Source organism: Hemiscyllium ocellatum, chromosome 9 (genome assembly GCF_020745735.1).
Source record: "Hemiscyllium ocellatum isolate sHemOce1 chromosome 9, sHemOce1.pat.X.cur, whole genome shotgun sequence".
NCBI lineage: Eukaryota > Metazoa > Chordata > Chondrichthyes > Orectolobiformes > Hemiscylliidae > Hemiscyllium > Hemiscyllium ocellatum.
Genome location: NC_083409.1, coordinates 47799354 through 47813259, shown reverse-complemented (window position 1 = coordinate 47813259; position 13906 = coordinate 47799354). Strand labels below are relative to the sequence as shown.

The 13906-nt window shown below is 40.5% G+C and overlaps 1 protein-coding gene across 1 annotated transcript in view; it reads right to left on the bottom strand.

Annotated features, from left to right (window-relative positions):
• Positions 1 to 1927: 1927 nt before the first annotated feature.
• zgc:110366 (uncharacterized protein LOC550476 homolog) overlaps positions 1928 to 13906 on the bottom strand; it is a 117412-nt gene continuing 105433 nt past the window's right edge. The window contains exon 8 of the mRNA XM_060830240.1: positions 1928 to 3177. The gene's annotated coding sequence lies outside the window, so the exon portion shown is untranslated. The remainder of the gene's footprint in view (positions 3178 to 13906) is intronic.

Sequence of the window (13906 nt, the reverse complement as noted above, 5' to 3'; positions counted from 1 at the left end):
ATATCCTTGGACTGTGGGAGGAAACTGGAGCACCCTCAGGAGATCCACGCAGACATGGGGAGAACGTGCAAACTCCACACAGCCTAAGGGTGGTATTGAACCCAGGTTCTTGTGCTGTGAGACAGCAGTGTTAACCACTGATCCACTGTGCCTGCATACAGAGCTGATTGCTAGTTTTGGCCTCAGTAGCTCTTCAATAGTGAGAGGAGCCTAGTTATGGTTTCTAGCTCTGGATCCTTGAGAGTAGGTTCTGCAATAATGCACTTCACAGCTGTGTACCTTGGCAGCACTGTGTCTTCTCAAAATGGAGGCTGCAAGCTAAAATTTTGGGGTCATGTCCTCCAAGGTACCAGTGGCAAGCATTGAGCTGTGACTCAGGGAATAACCGTAAAGCAGCTCCAAACCTTTGTATTTCTGTTGAATTGGATGCGACCTGAACAACTTAATCTTCCCCACTCCTGCAGCAGTAGAAATGGTAGACTTTACCCAAGATGCTTTTAAGCAATCACACAATCTCCTCTGTACAGCCCCACCCCTCCAGGTAAGCAGGTCTTTCCCACTGCCCTTCCAGGCCTGCCCCTCTCAATTCCTCTGCTCTCCTACAGTGCTCACTGAGGGGGTCACAACAATTTTCTAGGAAAAAAGATGAATGAAAATCTGAAGGAAAACTGCACATTGAAAGATATTCTTGATAGAAGGAATGAAAACTTTCCAGAATGGTAAGAACATCAAAATGAAGTAAGAAATGGGAGCCAATGTATTGAATCACATCACTGAATCCAAAAGCACAAGCAGTAAGGGTGAAATTTTGCAAAACTATTTTAAGAATTTTGGATTTGGAAGAAAGTGTCTGCATGTGAAGATACACGCTTCAATGTCTCTCTCCAAGGTAGGCTGAAAGAGATCCAATTGGTAGCAAACATGTTGGTGGAATGTATCTGCATAGCATGGGGAAGTGTAGCTTGTGCAACTACACAACAAACAAGAACATGAATTTATAGTGAGCCTTTAACTTAGTAAAATATCGCAAGTGTTTAACAGAGGTAAAAAAGCTGACAAGTATTGATGGAAGAAATGTTAAGGAGATGCTAACACACGGTTAACTATTAATTGTCCTTTGTAGTGATTGGTGTCTATGGAATGCAACTTTAAGGGAGTACTGAGAAATGTAGCATGTGCAGTGAGTAATATTCAAACACAGAGCTGAGCCCATTATCAAACCACCAGTTGTAGATATTTCAGTTTCAGGTATTGAAACTGCACATTACACACTCAGTACCACTTTACTTTCTAACACATTTATATTTACCAAAGGTACAAGTCAGTTCCATTCATTTTCAGCCTGACTTTTTTTAAAAAAGCAGCTTATAATGAATGATTTCACTCAAAATGTGAAAGCATCAATTTCAGACGCTGACTAACAAGCTATACGAGTGATTTTCTTTTCTGTTTTTATTCCTCACTCTCAAACACATGTATTCCCATGTAAAAGTGATTCGTACTTTGCAAAGAAAATGTAGGAAGCACTATTTATGCATAAGGACACCAATTTCAGTGTCATGAGCCAGTAACTTGGTTAACCAGCTTTGTTGATTAGTATTATTTGACTTCTCTTATTTTTGTGGGTAAATGTTTGCAATAACTGAAAGTAGGATTTTAGCATAAAGATTATGTGACCAATGCTTATGTAATCTGTGTGTTGATCCTGTTATCAAAGGGAGAGCTAACAAAGAAATATAGAATCTCATGTAGTTTATTAAAAGAATAACATAGAGCCAGATATTGAAACTATCTGGCATTTCAGGATACATTTGGAACTCTGCTTTAGTTTTTCATTTTAGTATCATCTGAATCTGGAATCAACTGAATAGTCATATTTTAAACTGACTGTCAAATTTCTAAAATTCAAATCTAAAATGGTAATCAGGTTTTTAAAATTGGAACCTCTTTTTTTTCCCATTTATTTTATGATGTACTTAATGGTGTGAATGCACTTGTTAAGATATTTAATGATTTTCAATAGCCAGCGAAGGCATCAAAATGTAAGCAAACTTCTCCCATTCTATTCCCCAATAAATTTGTAACTTTGAAAAGGTGTCTATTGAATCACTCAATGGCTTTGACAACATACTCAGGTATTCACCACATATTTAGTATAACTGATTTGATTACAGATGCAAGTATTCTAAAATTTAAGTACGTGTAAACATTTTAATTTAATATAATTTACAATTCAAGTACTTATTCCAGGATATAGTCATAGGCTTTCTAATTTTTGACATGATGTGCTTGGTTACAATAAATGATTATCAGGGAGTTACTCTCAGAGCCAAGTTCCAGAAATTCTATGAAAAAAATATAAAGAAGTAACAAGGTTGATTTTGGTACATTTAAACATTCTATGTCCTGTTGCATAGTTCAGCTCTTATGCATCGAAAAAGGCAGTAAAACTAAGGGAAACAGCATAAGATGATTTTCTGAATACAAAATAAGAAGGATGGTGCACAGAAGATTATTCCTGTGAATCTGACTTTGCTGTCTCAGAGCTTCAGGTTAACCATAAGTTTAAAATGATCATGTGTCTTTTTCCTCACTTTTAATTTCTCAACTGCCACTCCATATATTGGGATAAATGTAGTAACCGTTCTCTATTTGCACAAGTACATTTCAGCATGGGTTATTACTTGCATCAAGTAGATGAAATTAAGATGAAGTGATGTGGACAGTATACTGCACCGAGTGCCTGAATTAAATAATCTTTAACTCTCAATGCTAATTAGTTAAGCAAAAGATATGGATTAATGCAAACTTCAAATTTAAATGTAGAAATCATTTGATATTTGGAAGAGGGCCAAATGTGAATCTTATGAAACCTTCGTGGAGTGCTCTTTTCCTGGTAAATATATAACTAATCAAGTGGGGCATTTAATTGAAACAAATAAAATTCTCAATAAATGTCAGCTTATACAACTCATTGTAGATATAGAGAAAAACCGCATTTCTGAGTTTTCATTGGACATGTTCACTTTACTGAGAAAGATCCTTTTTGGCAACAGTTGCTTCTGATTGAGGTTTCTGTTCCTTCCATAAAGGATAGTTCAGTGTAATCAGCTTTTTGGTATTCTTCAGTGAGTTCATAAATATCAAGTCTTCTTTGTTGAGTGAAAAATCAAAGACCTGTAAAGCAAAGCATAGGCATATTCCCAGAGTATCACAAAAATACAGTCATTGTTCTTTAGCTTTACAGAATGGCTTTAGACTCTATACTTTTTGGTGACTAATTTCTCCATGTTAGGCTCCAAATACTTTTTCCTCCAGATGGCTCTTTATAAAAGCCATTCCATGAAGAGTGGTAGAAATGGTTGCAATAATCCTGCAGTGGCTCTTCAATCCATTACTATTTTTCAGTATGACATGGCTGTAAATTTTGTGTGCATGAGGAAACCTTGGTTCCTTAGACATTATTGATGAATAAAGTTCAAGCAAATCTATGAAGTCACATAGGATATTATTTATCAACAATCTGATCTGGCATAGTTTAGCCTAAGTTAGAGGAATGAAATTATAACAGATATATCTAAAATTGTATTAGCTGAAATAATAGAAATAGCACAATCAAATAAACTACTAGTAAATGTACTGATGGTGTCTGATACTCAGGCAGTACACACAAGTTGCAACTCCATTTAGCCCTTCTGTCTTGGCCTAGATTTACCCATTAAGACTGGTCACTTGGGTGACAACTTGGAACTGTAGGACAAATGAGAGGAAATTACAAGCTTAACCTGAAAGTTTAAGTGATTAGTTATTGAATTTATACAATTTTTAATTTATTGTTTAAAATGTATTAGTGCATCAGCTTTTGAGCAATCATCTATATATGTTGCTTAACTGCAGTATCTCTTTCAGGTGATCTCACTTGTCAACTTTCTTAGGCTAAATGGAATCAATAAATATAATAAGGGTAATTTGCATTGAAGATCTGCAGGAGCATTGTCATTTGGTATGCACATACTGAGACCAAAAACCTCTAGTTAATAAACTTTGCAGGCAGTCATGAATTTAACAAGTAGACTGTTTTGTAAAGGATCCTGCTATTCTGCTTCGTGATTTATTCACTGCAGTTTTACAAAATCTCCCCCACTGCAATCAAATCTTCAAAGTAAATATTATAACCTAAAAATGGATGATAGCTGCTTGTTTGCAACAGATTCTACACACACTTTGAAAGATTGACTGATAGTGAAACCCTTTGGCTCAAATTATTCTGATTACATTACACATTTAGCATGTCAAAGGTTTTCAATAGGTAGAGACAAAAAAATACTGCAGATGCTGGAAGCCAAGGTAGACAAGCAGGAGGCTGGAAGAACACAGCAAGCCAGGCAATCAGGAGGTGGAGAAATCAACTTTTCTTCAGGACTGGGGCTGGGTGTAAGGGGAACTGCAGATAAAGAGAGTGTGGGAGAGAGTTATGGGTGGGGAGGTGAGGTAGGGATAGGTAAACACAGGTAGAGGGTATGATCTATTTGGTCAATGGGAGGAATGAATCTGGTTGGTAGCTGGAAGGTAGGGTTGATAAGATGAATGGAAGGGAGGAGGAGGAGGGGCTGGAAAGGAAGTCAGGGGATGAGAAGGGAGGTTATTTGAAATTGGAGAACTCAATGTTAAGTCCTCCAGGCTGTAGGTGGAAGAAGAGGTGTTGTTCCTCCAATTTTCAATAGATCAGTTATGTTAGAGAGTTGAAAGGTTCCTGCTTTAATCTGTTTGTAAAATGAAGAGTATGAGAGAGTGAGGACTGCAGATGCTGGAAAAGTCAGAGTCGATAAAGTGTGGTTCTAGAAAAAGTACATCAGATGAGGCAGCATCTGAGGTGCAAAAGAGTTGACGTTTTGGGCTTAACCCTTCATCAGAACTGGGTGGGGAAGGGGGCTGAGAAATAAATGGTGGGGGGCACTGAGGGAAACGTAGGAGATGATTGTGATAGGTCAGTGGGAAGTGTGGAGCGGATAGCTGGGAAGGAAGATGGATAGGTAGGTCAGGTCAAGAAGGTAGAGCTGTGTCAGAGAGTTGGATCTGGGATGAGGTGTGGGCAGGGGAGATTTGTAAACTGGTGAATTCAGTGTTGAGGTCATGTGGTTGTAGGCTTCCAAGGTGGAAGGCGAGATGTTCCTCCCCCAGTTTGTGGGTGGCCTTGTTTAGGCAGTGGAGGAGGCCCAGAATAGACATGTCATGGGGGGGAGTGGGAATTGAAATGGATGGCCACAGGAAGGTGGAGGGAGGGTTGGTTAGTGCATATGACCAGAGATGTTCCATGAGTTTGCACTTGGTCTTTCCGATATAGTGGAGATGACATCAAGAGCAATGAATGCTGTAAATGAGGTTCGAGGATATGCAAGTAAATCTCTGCTGGATTTAGAATGATCCTTTGGGGCCTTCTTTGGAGGTGAAGAGGGAAGTGTGGGCACAGGTATTCTTCAAAATGAAGAGTACTGAGAGATAAATTATTGTAAACTGATTCTTGTTTAATTTAAGTACTTGAAAAGTTACTGGTGTTAGATGCGTTTTGGCAATTCTCTAAGTTAGGATAAAAGCAATCAGTACATTGTCTTCAGAATCAGTTGATCTTATCTCTTGAGAGACTAAGCTATATCTGAGACTTAAATTTATGTGATAGCATGTCAAGTATGTGTTTCCGAAATAAGAAAAGGTGGGTTAGTATTTCAGGTTGAGAATTTTGGTGAAAATTCCACATTACCACAAATATAATTTCTGATCATTTACCTTGTTGCTACTTGTGCTGTCCTGCTGTGTGCAGATTTGTAACTGCACTCTCCCATAACAGCAACTGTACTTCAAAAGTACTTGATTGGATGTGATCTGTTTTTGGACTGACTCAGGTTATGGTATATACTCTGCAAATGGAAGTTCTTTCTTTGCATACATTTTGCAAATCATATAAGGCTTTAGTGAGACCACATTTAGAGAGTGTAATTTTGGTCTTCTTACCTAAGGAAGGATAAACTTGACTGAGAAGTGTGCAATCAAGGTTCAGTAGACTGCTTTCTGGGACTCAGTATTCCATATTCAGCAAAGGTCTCTCAGTTTTTATCCCTCTGTCCCTCCCTTAATGAATTTCAGGTACACCATGACATTGAACTCTTTTTCTGTGCCCTATGCCTCCGCGCCCATTTCTTTGCATAAGAGTCCTCTCCCCGTCTTAGATCCCTTCACCTGCCTCTAACACTCTCCCTCCCTGGACCTGTCCCTCTGGCCTTTTATCTCCACTGGACCTGTTCGTCAAGAAATATCAATGTGACATTGTTTGCCTCAATTTCTCTGCCTTCTCACCCCTTCCAACCTATCTCTTTCAGAATTGACTGCATTCCATGCTCTCAGATCCATTCTTGACTTTGAAACTAAGCCTGCTGATAAGAGTGGTGCTGCTGTTGTCTGGCATACTAATCTCTACACTGCAGAGGCTGAGGGCCAGCTCTCCGATATCTCCTCCTATCTCCCCTTGGACCATGACCCCACTGTGGAACATCATGCCATTGTGTCCACTACGATCACCAACCTCGTTTCATCCGATAACCACCCCTCCACTGCCTCCAAACGGATAGTCCCGTAACCCCACACATCTACCTCCTTCCCAAAATTCACAAACAGGACTGATGGACAGATACATTGTATCTGCCTGTTCCTGCTCCATGGAACTCATCTCTTCCTATCTCGCGCAATGGTTTTCTTCCCTTGTCTAGTCCCTTCCCACTTACATCCACAATTCCACTGATGCTTTACGCCAACTTCCGAATTTCGAGTTAGTTCTAGAGTCATAGAGATGTGCAACACAGAAACAGACCCTTGGTCCAACCCATCCATGCCGAACAGATATCCTAAACTAATGTAGCCCTATTTGCCAGCACATTGAATTGAATTGAATTTATTGTCATGTGTACCGAGGCACAGTGAAAAGCTTTGTCTTGTGAGCAATAAAGGCAGATCACACAGTTAAGTAGCATAGATAGTAATTAATAGATAAACAGCACCAAAAACAAAAACAGGCAAATATTAAGCGTTTGAGTCAATTCAGTATTCTAACAACAGTAGGGTAGAAACTGTTACAAAAAAGGCTCATATCCCTCTAAACCCTTCCTATTAAAATACCATATTCAAATACCTTTTAAATGTTGTAATTGTACCAGCCTCCACCACTTTCTCTGGTAGCTCATTCCATATAGGCACCACCTTCTGTACGAAAAAGTTGCCTCTTAGGTCCCTTTTAAATTTTGTGGGCGGCACGGTGGCACAGTGGTTAGCACTGCTGCCTCACAGCGCCTGAGACCCGGGTTCAATTCCCGACTCAGGCGACTGACTGTGTGGAGTTTGCACGTTCTCCCCGTGTCTGCGTGGGTTTCCTCCGGGTGCTCCGGTTTCCTCCCACAGTCCAAGGATGTGCGGGTCAGATGAATTGGCCATGCTAAATTGCCCGTAGTGTTAGGTAAGGGGTAAATGTAGGGGTATGGGTGGGTTGCGCTTCAGTGGGTCGGTGTGGACTTGTTGGGCCGAAGGGCCTGTTTCCACACTGTAAATAATCTAATAAATGTTTCCCTCTCTCACCCTAAACCTATGCCCTCTAGTTCTGGACTCCCCCACCCCAGGGAAAAGACCTTGTCTATTTAGGTAAAAACAATGACTGAAGATGCTCGAAACCAGAGTCTAGATTGGAGTGGTGCTAGAAAAGCACAGCAGTTCAGGCAGCATCCAAGGAGCAGTAAAATCAACGTTTCAGGCAAAAGCCCTTCATTAGGAATCAGAGCCTGAAGGGTGGAGAGATAAGTGAGAGGAGGGTGGGGGGTGGGAAGAAAGTAGCATAGAGTACAATAGGTGAGTGGGGAAGGGGATGAAGGTGATAGGTGGAAAAGAAGATAGGCAGGTAGGACAAGTCATGGGGACAGTGCTGAGCTGGAAGTTTGGAACTGGGGTGAAGTGGGGGAAGGAAAAATGAGGAAACTGTTGAAGTCCACATTGATGCTCTGGGGTTGAAGTGTTCCAAGGCAGAAGATGAGGCGTTCTTCCTCCAGGCGTCTGGTGGTGAGGGAGTGGCGGTGAAGGAGGCCTAGGACCTCCATGTCCTCAGCAGAGTGGGAGGGGGAGTTGAAATGTTGGGCCACAGGGCGGTGTGGTTGATTGGTGCGGGTGTCCCAGACTCTTTTCCAGTGCATTCGTCCATTTATCCTATCCATGCCCCTCATGATTTTATAAACCTCTGTAAGTTGCCCCTCAGCCTCCGACGCTCCAGGGAAAACAGGCACAGCCTATTCAACCTCTCCCTATAGCTCAAACCCTCCAACCCTGGCAACGTCCTTGTAAATCCTCTCTGAACCCATTCAAGTTTCACAACAATAGAAGGGACCAGAACTGCACACAATATTCAAAAGGTGGCATACCAATGTCTTGTAAAGCCACAACATGACCTCCCAACTCCTGTACTCAATGCTTTGACCAGTAAAGGAAAGTATACGAAATGCCTTCTTCACTATCCTATCTACCTGCGACTCTATTTTCAAGGAATTTTGAACCTGCATTCCAAAGTCTTTTTGTTCAGCAACACTCCCCAGTATCTTATCATTCAGTGTATAAGTTCTGCTGTGATTTGCCTTTCCAAAATGCAGTATCTCATATTTACCTAAATTAAACTCCATCTGCCACTCCCCAGCGATTGGCCCATCTGATCAAGATCCTGTTGTTCTCTTCTTCGCTGTCCACTACATCTCTAATTTTGGTGTCATCTACAAACTTACCCACTATATCTCCTATGTTCACATCCAAATCATTTCTATAAATGGTAAAAAGCAGTTCACAGGCTCTAGCCACCTCCTCTTTATCAGGGACATATAATCCCTTTACACACCCATGCTATATCAGGATGGTCTCAGGGCCCTCTGTTTCTTTCTGAAAAGAAGGCTTGAATTGACCCCATCCACCACCACCCTCCTCCGTTTGACTGAGTTTGTCCTTACCCTGAACAACTTCTCTTTTAACTCCTGATTTTCTTCAGGCTTGGGGATGGTCATGGGCTCAAGTTATGCCTGTCTCTTTATGGGGTATGTGGAACATGCTTTGTTTCAGTCCTACTCCGGCTCCACCTCACAACTCTTTTTCGAGTACATTGATGACATTGTCAGTGCTGCTTCCCTCTCTTATCCAGAATTGGAAAAGTTTTATAAATTTTGCTTCCAATTTCCACCCTGCTCTCACTCTCACTGAGTCTATCTCTGACTCCTCCCTTCCCTTCTTTAACATTTCTGTTTCCATTTCTGGGATAGGTTGACCAGCAACATCCACTAGAAACCCACCAACTCCCACAGTTACTCTGACTATACATCCTCACACCCTGCTTCCTGTAAAGACTATTACATTCTCCCATTTCTTCCTCTCTGTTACATCTGTTCTGATGATGCCAACTTCAACAAGGGGCCTTCAAAATGTCCACCTTCTTCCTCAAGTGAGGATTCCCCAGCACCATTATTGACACTGCCTCCAGCTGGGTCTGACCCATCTCTCCCACTTCAGCCTTTATTCCCTCTCTATCTCTCCCACAACAGCGATAGGGTCTTCCTTGTCCTTACCTACCATCCCACCAGCATCCACATCCATAGGATCATTAGCCACCTTATTTGCAAACTCCAGGCACATATTCCCGTCCTCTCCTTTGTCAGCCTTTCGCAGGGATTGTTACCTCCAGGACACCTTGGTCCACACCTCTATCACTCCCAACAACCATCACAGCCTCGCGGCACCTTCTCCTGCAAACACAGAAGGCATAACACCTGTCCATTTACTTCCTCCCTTCTCAGTATCCAAGGGCCTAAACACACTTTCCAGGTGAAACAGCACTTTACCTGCAGTTCACACAATTTAGTCTACTTACTTGCTGCTCACAATGTCTCCTCTGCATTGGGGAGGCGAAGTGCAGACTGGGTAACTGCTTTACAGAACACCTATGTTCTATCGACAAAATAGACCTTGAGCTTCCAATTGCCTGCTACTTCAACACATCATCGTGTTTCCTGGACAACGTCTTTGTCTCAGGCTTGCTGCAGTGCTGCAGCAAAGCTCAGCATAAGCTGGAAGAAAAACATTTCATTTTCCAATTGGGAACTCCACAGCCTTCTGGATTCAATGTGGGTTCAACAATTTTAGGCATGAGGCACCTTCTCCCATGTCCTTACCCCGATCCCCACACACCAGGCCCTGTCATCATAGGGGCTACTTCCAAACACAACCAATTGTGAGCCACATCATAGTGCTCTTTAGCAGCTATTCATTCTGCCAGGCTGACCTTTATTCACTCCTTTGTACTAAGGTTTTTTTCTCTCTCTTTGGACTCTATCTCCACTTATCGTTTACTCCTCCCCCTCTCCCTATCTCCTGCATAAATGCCAATCTTTTCCTAGCTACCATCAGTTCTGAAGAAGGGCCACTGGACCTGAAACATTAACTCTGATTTCTCTCTCCAGATACTGCTGTGTTTTTCCAGAAATTTCTACTTTCTGGGATAAGAGAGCTGCCCTGTGAGGAGAAGTTAAGTGTACTAGGCTTATATTCTTTTGGGCATAAAAAAATGAGGTGATTTTATTGAAGTTTACAGAAGAATTAACAGGGAAGATGCTGAGGGATTGAACGCCATCCACCAACACCAGCACCACCACCTCCGCCACTTAGAGATACGAGAAGTCGGAGTATTAGTCTGAAGCTGGCCATTTAGCAGTGAGACCAGGGGAAATCCTTCATCTAGGGGTTTGTATGACTTTGGAATTCTCCATCCATGATGGATGAGGATGCTCTATTGATGGATTCGTTCATGACAGAGACTGGTATGTTTTTGTTAATGTTAATCAAGGGATATAGGTATAAGATGAGTTGGTGAAAAACATTCAGCCCTGATTTTACTCAATGGAAGGGCATCCTTGAAGGGCCCTATGGTCTAATCTTATTTCTTATGTTCATATGAAACATGCAATGGTCTACTCTCTAAATGATTAAATTTATTGTTAGACAAATGTTAGGAATTATGAAATATGTCACAGGGTTAACAACCACAAACACAGAAGGCATAGTAATGCTCACATGAAGAGACATCAAATGGTAGCAAACAATGTTTTGCATAATGACAAGGATCGATATGAAGAGAAAAAGGACAACTCACAAAAATAAATGGTATAATGAGGGGCAAAAAGTATCAGCACAGAGACACAGGAATGACCGAGAAATCAAACCAATACAGCGACACAAAGTGGGTGAACCTTTATACAGCACAACCTTCATCAAACTATTTAAAGATACAGTTGCAGGGAGCAGCAGCTGTGTGGTGCAATGATATATTATCAATTTTCAAGACAGAACATTACCATAGTAACAGACTGCTTCAGACTTAAACTCTGATTCCACCCTGAAACTCTGTCTGTGGATCTGATGCAAATAGAATGTGCTATTTCCTTGCAACATACCTTGGTTAAAAACATACAAATTTAAACCTAAGGGTCCTTAAGTCTTATGATTCACTGTTATTTACTTTGCAGCCAACATGAAAATAATCCCTATACTCAAAATTACACCTTTTTTCAAAGCAAGTTGCTCTCTATCACTTCCTTAAAAAATTTTAAAATGCTGTTTTTTTCCACACTTTCTTCTCCCTCAATGACATAAACCATCACAAGCAAAAAGGCAGTGACATAACCTGGTTTCAGGCTATCACTGCAGCTGGTCCGAATCTGTCTATGGGTGCTGTGGAACTCTGTGGAATCTTGATGTGAAATTAGGCCCAGCCTATGGACACATCTTCTGGGAGGGTTTAGCTGAAGAGACCAAACATTCACTTAATGCATAATGGATTTACACCCTAAAGCTTTAATACACAGCAATGAGCAATGGTACTAGCAATGCATTGCTATAACCATGAATCTTCTCTTTTGCCCTACACTAATGGAAGCCATTACACTGGAAACAATATATTTTCTTCTCCTTGCTTTATGGTAATTCTAAAGTCTGGGCAGGAAGTTGTCTCAATTGTTTTGACGAGATTTGTAGGTGTGTGAACTTTAAATTTGCTTTTGTTAACCTCTGGGTGTGGCATCTTTCACTGTTATCTTAGTCATGATGCAGGATATCAGTTGAGATCTGAGTAATTGCACATTTTGTACTGCATGATAGAATAAAGAATGAATTGAGACAAGACATTATTGAAAGTCAGTTAAATCTTTAGGCATGTGGTTTATAGGCATAATGCTTCATTGTTATTCTAACAAAAGGTATATTAAACAGCATAATATGCTAGCTTCAGTTTGCATAGAATTGCGAAGTTATTAAACATAGATCATTAAGTAAGGAAGTATCCTTTAAAGATGCATGAATAAGACATACAATTTACATGAAAACAGCAGTAGTTTAAAAGTGAAGTTCACCTTTGCAGAAAAGTTCACTTAAAAAGGTGCAGAGGAGCTTTTCATCTTTATTTTCTTAATTAATATTCAAAAGTAGAAAAAAAAGTTATAGAGAAGCTGTAGTATCCTCAAAGATTTCAGGGTGTTTCTAGTGTAAATCATTGACAGTTTGAAAGATATTACTGTGCTTTCAGTCTCACTCAGCTGCAATCTTTTTCTACCACCTGCTGTTCGGTTAAATGATTAATCACAGAAGCAAATTAATTTTTTAAAGATTAGAGGGAAACTGAAGAAAAAGAATAAGGGCTGATAGGAATGAATTTGTAAATTACACATTAGGTATTTAAGAAGTTTCAGGAAGTCAGAAAAGAACAACAATTATTCTGAGAAATAAGGCATATGTGAAAAACCCTAGTTACACTGATTTCTCCTGCAGAGTTCTCACCGGAGTAAACACTTTTTGCTGCTACAACGACAAAACAGGGACTTGCCCAGGGCATTGATAATACTGAACTTCAACTGGCTACTTAAAATATTGCATTTGTCCATCAATAAGCTTCTTTGTCACACTCTTACTCTCCCTATGGGAAGGTGCCTTGAGTAAAATCGGTATCTGCACAGCAGCAAATATGAGGTCAAAAAGTTGAACTTGTATGTTGCAATACTCAACATCGTTAATACTTCAACATGTTATATCATTACCCTGAATTTTACTGTGGCTGTGTACTATCAACTAAATGTAGGCCTGTATTTTCACAGTTGTGGAGATTCCAACATTAACCAGGTTGATGTTTGGACCCTGGCTCCTAACTCTGACAGATCTTGTTTCTATGAGATGGGTCACAGGGTGTGATTCATGTAGGGATTTCAAACTCTCTGCTGAGTTTAAACAGACCCCATTTTGTCTGAAGCAAAGTACGTTTGTAAGAGTGTACAATTTAGGATTTTAACAATTGATATGAATATGCATAAATGGGATGAGTATGGAACTGTCAAAACTATCAAGTTATTTAAATTCCATGCTCTTCTAATTTTGAAGGATAAACAGCCTGTTGTACCTCTGATTGGGGAGAAGAATTGATGCTTGCAATTTCAATGGCCGTTTGCTGACATAACCCTCAATGTCGTAGGGTTACTGCTTGACAGCTTCCACAACCTGTCATTCCCACTGTGAAAGGCCTTGAGGCTCACAGTTTGATTGACAGCTCTAAGACATTTTAAAGGGGTTAGCTGTCTTTGATGTCATGCCAAGAATAAAATGTTTTTGTTTAGGATTAAGAAATTGAGGGGAATTAGTTGTATTGCATGAGCTTTCATCAGTAAGAATATGCTCTTTTAAAATGATGAGTTCTGTATTTTATTGTATCTAGCATTGGTCCTGAGCTCTACCAGTGAAGAATACTGGATGAGTTATCATGCAGGGTATAAAGACAAAGTGCAGAGTGTGCAGGAAATGGGTT